Source organism: Sus scrofa, chromosome 13 (assembly GCF_054392235.1).
Source record: "Sus scrofa isolate SSC_HxYL_T2T_F1_AM1 chromosome 13, Sscrofa_HxYL_maternal_Yorkshire_Landrace_v2.0, whole genome shotgun sequence".
In the NCBI taxonomy this organism is placed as follows: Eukaryota; Metazoa; Chordata; class Mammalia; order Artiodactyla; family Suidae; genus Sus; species Sus scrofa.
In genome coordinates, this window is record NC_139395.1 from 41,237,514 (window position 1) to 41,249,776 (window position 12,263).

Genomic DNA, 12,263 nt, shown 5'->3' on the forward strand with positions numbered 1-12,263 from the left:
CCAATAACTTCATAGCCTCATTCTATCTAATTTTCACAGTGCCAGATAAAAAGAAAGAAAAATGTCTTAAAACTTGGCAGTAGACTTCCACTTATGAGAGGGACTGTGTTTTAAAAAGCACCTACATGAGATGCTTGGTGGAGGTAGCAGATACAGAGGTCTGCGCTCACCATGATCTCACTCAGCACTTACTCCAACTCCATTCCACCATGCTGTCCACACTGGAGATGGAGTACTATAAATTCCATCTCTCAGACTCTTTGCACCTAGGGATCCCCCAGGACCCAGGTGCCACCAACAGATGCACCCTATAAAACTTGTAAGAAAGAAGGGAACTCCATGAGGTGGTACCCCTGCAGGGGAAATGGTGGCAGAGGACTGTGGTTTTGCTACAGCCAGCAGGGGCCATGGTAGCTTCTATCCCATGGCAGGGCAGCACGATCCTGGAGATATGGAAGTAGCAGCTCCCTTGTACTTTGGTTCTCAGACATTGTGAGAATTGTCCCTGGAAAACCAGTCTAGAGTCTGTTCCTTCATCCATCCCAATGAATCTTTGAGTCACCCGATATTCCTTAATAAATCCCATTCTAGGCCCCCTAAACATTTATGCTCTTCTCCCCACTTTACTGCTTTGGCTTAGAGACAGATCCCCCACCCACATTCCTGCTCCCTGTCTCTACCTACCTCCTCCTTAGGAAGAGAAGTTGCTAATCCAATGGGTCAGAGCTTGACATTCACTAAGACACTGCATTTAGTTGAAATGCATGTCCATGAATCCCTCCCTGCTGTAAGAAACATGTGTATATGGTGTGTGTAAGGACATGCGTATATGTGAGAACATGTCTCATAAATTCCTAGCAGGGAGATTTCTGACTCAAGAGGCAAGTGCATTTAAATTTAAAGATTTTGATAGCTGTTTCTGAATTGTCTTTCAAAAAATTCTGTACCTCATGGCAGAGAGTGCTAGTAATTGTATCTACTCTCCTTTATTCCCTTAATAATCAAAAAGCTATCTTTCTGGGCCTCCCTTGCAGATGGGGTGGCCAATGAGATGTAAGAAGAACTTTTGAGTGAGACTTCCATAAAAGTCCTTTTTGCTTCTAGTCCTTTTTCCTCTTCCTATGTGGGTTTCTGTTGTGATGGCAAGAGCTGTAATAGCCTTTTTGTGACCTCGAGGATGGATGCCATTAACTGAGTTTGGTGGAACAGGAAGGCCAAATAAGTCTGGGTCCTTAAAAGCCCTGTTAGAGCGCTATTTCTTAGAGCTGAGCCACCAAAGTCTTAAATATTGTAAGCTACCCCAGGCAGCCCTCTGCTTCTGATAACCCAGTGCAGTTCCTGACTGATTCACACTAATTTATATTCTCATCTTTAGTGGATGACGGCATCTTTTCTCTCATAACCTCACTATCTACCATGCCTTACAATGTACTCTGTTTTTTAGCATTTAATTTTTTATTTTTATTGAGGCATAATTGGCATATATTAGATTAGTTTCATGTGTACCACGTAATGATTCACTATTTGTATATATTGTGAAATCATCACCCCAGTAGGTCTAGTTAATGTGCATCAATATAGGGAGTTCTCTTCGTGGCTCAGCAGTTAACAAACCCGACTAGGGTCCATGAGGATGCGGGTTCAATCCCTGGCCTTGCTCACTGGGTTAAGGATCTGGCATTGCCATGAGTGTGGTGTAGGTCGCAGACATGGCTTGGATCCCGGGTTGCTGTGGCTCTGGCGTAAGCTGGCAGCTGTAGCTCCAATTTGACCCCTAGCCTGGGAACTTCCATATGCCACAGGTGCAGCCCTAAAAAGCAAATATATATATGCATCACTATACATAGTTACAGATTTTTTTTGTTATGATGAGAACTTTTAAGGTCTATCTAAGCAACTTTCAAATATACAATTCAGTATTATTAGCTATATTCACCATGCTGTATGTTAAAGCCGCATGACTTATTTGCTTATAATTAGAAGTTTGTACATTTTGACTCTATTCACCCATTTTGCCCACCTCCCACCCCCCAGCCTCTAGAAACCACCAATCTGTTCTCTGTTTTTGTAAACTTGGGGGGTCTTTATGGGTGGGGAGAGATTCCTAGATTCCATGAATAAGTTAAACCCTACAGTATTTGTCTTTCTCTTACTTACTTCACTTAGCCAGTGTTCCCTGTTTTTTTTTTTTTTTTGAGGAGTCATTTCTTTTTTTTCTTTTAATGTTTTATTGAAGTATAGTTGATTTACAATGTTGTGATAATTTCCTCTCTAAAACATAGTGATTCAGTTATATACATACACATATCCATTCTTTTTCATATTCTTTTCTTATATAGGTTATTGCAGAATATTGGGTAGAGTTCCCTGTGCTATACAGCAGGTCCCTGTTGACCATCCAAGCCACATACAAGAGTGTACATATGCCAATCCCAAACCCCCAATCCATCCTTACCCCCCAACACCTGTCCCCTTTGGTAACCATAAAGCTGTTTTCAGAGTCTGTGAGTCTGTTTCTGTTTTGTGAATAAGTCCATTTGCATTATTGAAAAATTAATTTTTTTTTAGAGCTGCATGTGTGGCATACAGAAGTTCTCGGGCTAGAGGTCAGATTGGAGTGATGGCTGCCGGATCCAAGCCACGTCTTACACTTCAGCTTGTGGCAATGCTGGATCCTTAACCCTATGAGCAAGGCTAGGGATCAAGCCCACATCCTCATGGATACTAGTTGGGTTCTTAACCCACTGAACCAGAATGGGAACTCCAGTATTATTATTATTTTTTAGATTCTACATAGAAGTGATCTCATGTGATGTTTGTCTTTCTCTGACCTATTTCACTTAGTATGATCATCTCTAGTTGCAGCCATATTGCTGCAGATGGCATTATTTCATTCTTTTTATGTCTAAGAAGTATTCCATTGTGTATATGTACTGCTTGCTCTTAATCCATTCATGTGTCAATAGACATTTAAATTTTTTCCATGTCTTGGCTATTGTGAATAGTACTGCTGTGAACATATGAGTACATGTATCTTTTTGAATTATAGTTTTGTCTGGATATATGCCCAGGAGTGGGATTGCTGGATCATATGGTAGTTCATTTTAGTTTTCTGAGGAAACTCCATACTGTTTTCCATAGTGGTTGCACCAATTTACATTTTCACAAGCAATGTAGGAGGGTTCCCTTTCTCTACTTCCTCTCCAGCATTTATTGCTTGTGGACTTTTGATGAATGGCCCCATTTTTTGATTGGATTGTTTTTTGTTTGTTTGTTTTTATATTGAGCTGCATGTGTTCCTTGTATATTTTGGAGATTAATCCCTTGTTGGTTGCTTCATGTACAAATATTTTCTCCTATTTGTGGGCTGTCTTTTCAGTTTGCTTATGGTTTCCTTTTCTGTGCTAAAGCTTTTAAGTTTAACTAGGTCTTATTTGTTTATTTTTGCTTTTATTTTCATTACTCTAGGAGGTGAATCCAAAAATATATTGCTGTGGTTTATGTCAGAGTACTCTGCCTATGTTTTCCTCTAAGAGTTTTATAGTATCTGATCTTACATTTAGGTCTTTAATCCATTTTGAGTTTTTTGTTTTTGTTTTGTTTTGTTTTGTTTTGGCCACCTTGAGGCATATGGAGCTCCTAGGCCAGGGATCACATCCGAGCTGCAGCCACAAACTAAGCTGCAACAACACTGGATCCACTGTGCCAGGCTGGGGATCAAACCAACATCCTAGCACTCCCAAGCAGCTGCCAATCCCATTGCGCCACAGTGGCAACAACTAGAGAGTGTTCTAATTTCAAATTCTTTTACATGTTGCTCCCCAGTTTTCCCAGCACCACTTATTGAAGAGACTGTCTTTTCTCCATTGAGTATTCTGACCTCCTTTGTTGTAGATCAGTTGGCCATAGGTGTATGGGTTTATTTCTTGGCTTTCTATCTTATTCCATTGATTTATATTTCTGTTTTTGTGCCAGTACTGTACTGTTTTGATGATTGTAGCTTTGTGGTATAGTCTTAATGCAGGGAGCCTGATTTCTCCAGCTCGATTTTCCTTTCTCAGGATACTTTTGGCTATTCAGGGTCAGTGCTTTTTTTTTTTTTTTTTTTTTTTTGCTTCTTAGGGCTGCACCTGCAGGCGTATGGAGGCTCCCAGGCTAGGGGCTGAATTGGAGCTACAGCTGCCGGCCAATACCACAGCCACAGCACTGCCAGATCTGAGCCTCGTCTGTAACCTACACCACAAGGCAGTGCTGGATCCTTAATCCACTGAGTGAGGCCAGGGATTGAACCTGAAACCTCATGGTTCCTAGTTGGATTTGTTTCCACTGTGCCATGATGGGAACTCCAGTGTACCCTATTTTTAACCCTTGAGTCTCCAGCAAAGTTGTTTTCCAAGATAATTCAAGACATAGGGCTGGAGGAAGTCAAGTAAATCACTGAATTAGAGATATCAGAAACAGCTATACTACAATTTGAGTAAATGAGCTGTCAGAGAAAGACAAGTAAGTCAGTGACCCAGGACAGTCCTGTAGGGTGTGGCGAGACCAGTTTGCCAGATTCTCAGTTATGTATTTCCCAGGTGTATGTACCAAAGGCACTGTTTTTTTCTATGTAACTGAGCATTTGCTACCAAAGGATGTATCTTATTTCTCTCTCATATTCAGAGTAAATTTTCTTCCGGAAACTTCCATGGGCAGGACAATTCAAATAACAGTCACTGACAGGAGCAAAAGGAAAATAGGCAGTGTTGGGGGAGAGGAGATGAAAGAATGGGATGATTTTGAGTTATACAAATTTTACCCTTCCTCTAAAACTTAAAGTTTATTAAAGGCAGTCGTTTGAGCTTCAGTTTCAGGAGATGATGATGTCTTTTATAATTATCCCCCCTCCCTCAGTAACATTCAGTTATTTACACAAATCAGTGTATCGTGTTGGGGGAGGGTCCCTCACCAAATGCCTGATTATGCCTCCCATTCATCTGCAGTGAGTGCTCCCAGGGGGAGGGAAAGTGGCATATCCCCTTGGTAAACAGGGTTGGTGGCCCCAATACTAGCAAGATGCCTTCACATACCATCAGTGAGCTGAGCAAATATAACCTTGACTTAAAAACATACACTAGGAAAGGCTTACAAAAATTGTATTTTCTCAGAAGTCGTTATTAAATTTTAAAAAGGGTATTTTTAAAGGCCTTCAAAACTTCATTCTCTTGCCAGAGCCAGAGAAACCAGGCTGGGATTAATGGCTGGGGAGAAGGGCCTTGTTCTCTGCCTCTTCTTATAATCCTGCTTTCCCATGTCTTGTCCTGGTCTTGTTTTCTGATCTGGGCACAGATTCCACTGAGATTATTTGGCTTCCTGCTTCACCATTTTCTCTGAGTCTGCACATTTCTCTTGAAGATCGTCATACAGTAGATGGTGTGGGTTTCAAAGTAAGTAGTAAGTAGGGCTATAACAGATTGCTAGAGTTTCCTCCTTAATTTAACAACAACATATTTTTTCATTTTATACTTTTGGGGACCATCCTGAATCAGGACAGTAGAAGCAAGGTTGGAAGAGGATGAAGGGGAGGATAAACACTGCTGGAATTTATAAACTTGGTGGCGGTAACAGGGAGAGGGAACAGAGGGGTGAAACTGGCTTGGAGGTTTCAAGGCCAGGAGAGCATGGACAGGCTAGGAGGAGGTCACACCAAGCTGGGTTCCAGCTCTCTTCTCCATTTGCTCGCTGCATGTCCCTAGGCAAAACATTTAATGACTCTTAGCCTTTCTCATCTATAAACTGGGGACAAATATAATCTACTGCATAAAATTATAGTGAGGATTAAATGAGATTATTTCCATCTAAAGCCAAGCACATGATAGGTATCGAACTGATGGTATCTCTTATTATCATTATGGTAGCCAGCCTCCAAGAAGGTCTTTAAAGATCCTTGTCATTTGGTATTCACACCCTTGCATGGTCCCTTCCCAGACTGAATCAGTGTCAACCTATGTGATCTACAGAATGCAGCAGACAGGACAGTGGGTGAGGGGTCTGAGGCCAGGTCACAAAAGGTGTTCTTCGGCCTTGGTCTCTTCTCAGCCTCTGCCTTGGTCTCCTAAATCACTTGCTCTCTGGAAACAAACTGCTGTGCCACAGAGACACTCAAGAGACTACATAGAGAGGTGCACATGGAGAGGAGCAAACTTCCCAGCCATGTAGCCAGCCCCCTTGGAAGCAGGGTTCTCCTGCCTCTGTCAGCTTTCAGTGGACTGCAGTCTCAACCAATACCTGAGTGCAACTCTGTGAGAGACTCGGAGGCAGAACCAGTCAGCCAAGTCTCTTCCAGATTCTGGACTCAAAGAAACTGTGAGATATAATACATGATTGTTGCTTTAAGCCACTATGTTTTGGCGAGATTTGTTGTACAGTATTAGACAACTCCAATAGGAAGATACTGTTTATCTAAAATTTTTTTTTAAAGTCATATCTGTGGCATATGGAAGTTCCCAGGCTAGGGGTCAAATTGGTGCTGCAGCTGCTGGCCTACACCACAGCCACAGCAATGTAAGATCCAAGCCACATCTGTGACCTATACCACATCTCAGTGCAACACCAGATCCTTAACCCACTGAGTGAGGCCAGGGATTGAACCCGCTTCCTCATGGATACTAGTCAGGTTTGTTACCACTGAGCCACAGTGGGAACTCTGAGTAGTGTTCTTATAAGAGGAAGAGACACCGAGGATGCTTGTGCACAGAGTAAAGCCCATGGGAGAACACAGAGAGAAGGTGGCTGTCTGCAAGCCAAGGCGAGAGGCCTCAAAAGAGAAACTAAACTTGCCATCACCTTGGTCTTGGACTTCCACCCTCCAGGACTGTGAGAAAGTAAATTTCTGTTGTTTAAGCCACCCAGTCTGCGGTATTTTGTTATGGTAGCTTTAGCAAACTAATATGCCCTCTCACATCCTTTCCATGTGGCCTGAGCTTCCTCACAACATGGCAACTATGTTGCAAAGGCCACCAGACAGAGACAAAGGTGTAGATGCTGTATCTTTTTTAAGATCTCGTTTCAGAAATCATGCAGCATCTCTTCTGACATATTTTTTAGTAATAAGTCATTAAGTTACGCCCTTGAGTCACTGAGAGTCAAGGGAAAAGGAATTCAACTTTACCTTTTGAAGGAAGGGGAGTAAAGTAATTAGCAGATCTATTTAAAACCATTACCATCATCATCATATTCATCATATAGATACCTCCGGCAAGGTAGAGGTATGCCTCAAGCAATTTGATTGGAAGTGTAAATCTGGAAGTCGGGGCCGGAGATGTGGATTTGGGAGTCATCCACAAAGAGAAATAAAAAGAGAATGTGACCCTGGAGAAAAGGAGAGGGCTCAGCCTTGAGGACTGCCAAACCCACTTGGTGCTGCATAAAGTCTTGATTTGCTGGAAGCATTGGGCAAGACTTCAAAAAGCCAGCTAACTCAGCCCACCTTGGGTATTTACTACAAAGGAAAGTTTTTTTTCCAGTCTATTAAAGCTTCCTACCAGCAAATAGAGCACTACCTAATGCTCCACAACCAGAATAGTTTTAAAACCTGATAATCTCATGAAGCGAAACATCATCTTTGACTGCAAGGTGAGTCCTAGGGGACCCACAGGCCATGTCCTTTGCAATCTTAACCAGAAGACTGCTTTGACCAGAACCCAATTCCTTCCCACCTTCAGTAGTTGGCCACCCTCTTGGGCTGCTTGGTGCCTCTCTTCATCGTCTGACCATCATGGCTTTCTTGTAGACAGCCATAACCTCAACCTAGGAGCTTTTTATAACTAAAAGCGTCTTAAATTTATTTATTTTTTTCCATAAAATATGGATATTTTATTCCAGCTCCAGGAAATGAAAAATGAAAGCAGAGAAGAGAACACATTCTTCCAGGCACCATTCCTATTTAGCTGACATTAATTCAGAAAAGCAAAAGAGCATATATATGTGTATATGTATAAATATTTATATATACACATATTTTCTCAGATTTTAATCTCATCAGTGTTTATATATTTACTCTTTATTTTTTATAAACACCCATAAAAGTCATCAAATACATCCTAATATTGTACATCTACCTTTTCATTGATCATTTGCTATTGTTTGGATTGTAATCATGGTTTGTATTTTAATCACTTGTGTGATTCTTCAAACTATACATTAGAAAATGTAAGGGGAAAACTTTTTTTTAATACTCTATGCATCACGATTACTCATTACATGATTTTTTCCATCGTTATTTGCAACTTCATACATCTTGTAGTTCTCTATGCAGACTATTTCAACTTCTCATGCTGTACGTATCTGCATCTTCTGGATGGGACTGCCCATGATCCATGAGCCTGGGGTCATGCAAAAACTGTGTAGCACCTGAGGTGGATTCTGATTTGTCTTTGTTTCAGAGCTGAGTTCTGTTGGCAAAGGCACTGACTGTTTCAAGTTCTGAGTTGTTTTTACAGGTATTGCTATTTCAGCAGAGCTTCCTAGCTTAGTGTTTTCTTTAGGTTCAGGAAGCGACTCTTTTTTGTTTTTTGGTTTTTTTGTCCACAGTGACTTAACTGCTTCATAAATTTGCTGGCTTGTAGTATATGCCTTTTCCCAGTTATCTTTGCAGTTATTACTGACTGAACAGTTATTACTATAGCAAACAGTTGTTCCTATAGTGGTTGGTCCCAGTGGATAAGCAATTTTCTTAAACCTAGAACCTTTTTGTAATTATGCCAATTTTTGGAAGAAAGTCTCAAAGTGGATTCTTCAAATAGACATATGCATCTTTTCCAAATTGTACTGTATCCATTATCCCATTTTTCACAAAGACATCATAAGCACCCCTGCACCAGCCAATATAACGACCAGTTGTAGTGCGAATGGATGCAAAGCCCATTTGTAAATGACCTGGCTGTTCTTCAACATATTTAGACTGAAGAGGTGATGCACTGTACATGGGGAGCTGCTCTGGTTTCACTAGCTGCTTTCTGGATTCCTCTTCTTTGGCCACATGCACACTTATAGATGCGCATATTAGACCTACTGGCATGGTTGTCAGCTTTCCCATCCTAAAGGCCGCCATATCTGTGACCCTCTCCCTAAAAGCAACTTAAATTTAAACTTGAAATTTAAAATACATATGTATTGCAGAAAAAGATGCGTATGGGTAATGCACAAGATGAAAATAGAAATCACCTGTAATCTCACCACACAGGGTACGTGGTGATTTCCTTCTGGACTCTTTTGAACAATATACTCTTTTTTAAAAAAAAGATCACTTTGAATGTTTTGGGGCTTTTAAAATTAAATATGTCATATGAAGTATCTTCCACAGTATTAAGTGAATATTATTTTGCAGTATTCTTTTAATGATTTCTTAGATGGTCTATGATGTTATTTAATCAATTCTGTATGGCTGTGGACCTAAGTAATATCCTTGTTTTTGTTGTTGTTGTTGTTCTTGTTTGCTACTTTCTTCTAAAAAACTTTTTATTTTGAAATAATTACAGATTCATAAGTTGCAAAGCTAATACAGAGGAGTTCTGTTGTGGCACGGAGGGAGGGTTAAGAATCTAGTGTTGTCACTGCAGTTGCTTGGGTTACTGCTATGGCGAGTGTCAGTCTCAGGCCTGGGAACTTCCACATGCCACAGGCATGCTCCTCATCCTCCACCACCAACAAAAGATAGTATAGAGAGGTTCTATGGAATCTTTTTATCCAGTTTCCCCCAATTGTTACATTTTACATAGTTACAGTACAATATCAAAACCAAGTGTTTGACACTGGTATAAAGTTGTGTATGGTTCTATGCCATTTTATCATATGTGTAGATTTGTGTAACCACTACCACAATTAAGAACTATTCCAGCACCTCAAAGATCTCCATCCTGCTACCCTTACATAGTCACACTCACCACTTGCCCCGTTATCCCATCCCTAACTCCTGACAACAACTAATCTCCATCTCTATAGTTTTATTATTTCCTTTTTTTTTTTTTTTTGGCTTTTTAGGGCCACACTCCGTGGCATATGGAGATTCCCAGGCTAGGGGTCTAATGGGAGCTGTTGCTGCAGCCGACACCACAGCCACAGCAATGCCGGATCCTTAACCCACTGAGCAAGGCCAGGGATCAAACCCACAACTTCATGGTTCTCAGTTGGATTAGTTTCTCCTGTACCACAATGGGAACTCCTATTATTTCAATAATGTTATATAAATGGAATCATAAGTATATCATCTTTTGTGGTGGACATTTTTTCACTGAACATAATGCCCCTGATATCCATCCAAGCTGTCCCCTCATCAGTTGTCTATTCTTTTGTGGGACTGAATAGTATTCTGTATATGAATCCATTACAGTTTGCTTAACCATCTATTAAGGGACATGTTGTTTGTTTCTAGTTTGGGGGTATTATAGATAAAGCAGCTGTGAACAATCAGTATAAGTTTTTGTGTGGATACAAGTTTTCATTTCTGTGGGATAAATATCCAGGTGTATGATTGATGGGTCATACGGTAAGTGCATGTTTAGTTTTTTTAAGTAACTACCAAACTATTTCCACCAACAATGTATGAGAGATCCAGTTCTCTGCACACTCACCAGCAGATGGTATTGACATTATTTTTAAATTTACCTGTTCTCATAAGTGTGTAGTGATATCTCTATATGGCATTAATTTTGCATTTCCCTAATGGCTGTGATATTGAACATCTTTTCATGTGTTTATTTGCTATATTTACATGCTCTTCAGTAAAATGTCTACTCATATCTTTTGCTGATTTTTTAAATTATGGCCTAGGATACAGTTTAACATTTATTCTTTGATTGTTTGAAAAAATGTATATTTTATTGTTTAATGGAGTATTATGTAAATGTCCATTAGATCCTGTTGTTTTTTTGGTATATTGAGTCTTTCTTTATCTAGTTGTTCTATCAGTTGTTGAGAGAGAAATGTTGAAGGCTCCAAGAGCAGGTTTGTCTGTTTCTACTTTTAGTTCTATCAGTGTTTGATTTATTTATTGGGAGGTTCTAATATTAGGGACATTCAAAGTTAGGGTTATTATGTCTTGCTGGTGAATTGACCCTTTTATCATGACATAGTATCCCTTCTTATCCTTGGTGATTTTTCCTTGCTCTTGATTCTACTTTGTCTGAAACTAATACGGCTACTCCAGCCTTTTAACTTATTATCATTAAAAACAATACTGTTCAGCCTTCGCACTCATCCACAAATACTAGAATTTCTTGGTTAGAGGTCTGCATGTTTTTAAAGGCTTTTGACTGTATTGTCAAATTGTCCTGCATAAATTTACTTTTACTGCCACAGCACTTGGGCCTTATCATTTAAAATAATTATAAATGAAATATAGGGTTTTCCAAACTCAGTAGAAGTATTTTCTCATAGATCAATGAGGGTGCTTGTAGTCACAGTTGGTGCACATCTAAGTGAGTAAAATTTTCATCTATCCTAACAAAAGTCAAGAGGTCTAAAATTCGTAAGTCAAGAAGTAAGGATATCTGGAGATAGATCTCAAGAGTTGGCAGTAAATGTCAGATGCAGCAGCCATAAGAGTTGGGAATATTGCCCTTAAAGAGCCGGTCAGTCGCATGGGAGAGGGTGGTGGTGGGTGATTGGAGTGGCACAGTAGAGGAATGGTGCTTTTGTATTTAAGTCCCCTGTAGTATTTAATGTTTAAAAGCATGTGAACGGGAGTTCCCATCGTGGCGCAGTGGTTAACGAATCCGATTAGGAACCATGAGGTTGCGGGTTCGGTCCCTGCTCTTGCTCAGTGGGTTAACGATCCGGCGTTGCCATGAGCTGTGGTGTAGGTTGCAGACTCGGCTCGGATCCAGCGTTGCTGTGGCTCTGGCGTAGGCCGGTGGCTGCAGCTCTGTTTCAACCCCTAGCCTGGGAACCTCCATATGCCGCGGGAGCGGCCCAAGAAATAGCAAAAAAAAAAAAAAAAAAAAAAAAAAAAAAAAAAACCATGTGAACGTATTAACTACTTTGATTTGATTAATAACATGTTTGTTGGCTTAACTTGCACTTAAGTTTATTATGAGGCCTCCCAAATTGCACAAACCTAACACTAAGCAAAACTTTGCCAGTTAGGGAGCAAACTCTAATTCCCAGGATTCCGCGGGTTGAAGGAGCAGGCTGTCAATGGATGCAACTACAATTCCCAGAATTCCGCGAGACAAGGGGGTGGTTCTGGCCTCGGGCTGGGGCGGCTGAACCCAGGATCCTGC

General features: G+C 40.6%; 1 long non-coding RNA gene and 1 pseudogene across 2 annotated transcripts; one reads left to right on the top strand and one right to left on the bottom strand.

Annotated features, from left to right (window-relative positions):
• Positions 1-2,179: 2,179 nt before the first annotated feature.
• Positions 2,180-7,341, top strand: LOC146397278 (uncharacterized). The gene is made up of 2 exons (XR_014822932.1): positions 2,180-6,308; positions 6,588-7,341. It is a non-coding gene; the product is annotated as an uncharacterized LOC146397278 (long non-coding RNA).
• A 964-nt stretch (positions 7,342-8,305) lies between these two features.
• Positions 8,306-9,111, bottom strand: LOC106505583 (MICOS complex subunit MIC27 pseudogene; annotated as a pseudogene). Its single transcript, XR_014822913.1, has one exon. The product of XR_014822913.1 is annotated as an MICOS complex subunit MIC27 pseudogene (transcript).
• Between the last annotated feature and the right edge of the window lie 3,152 nt (positions 9,112-12,263).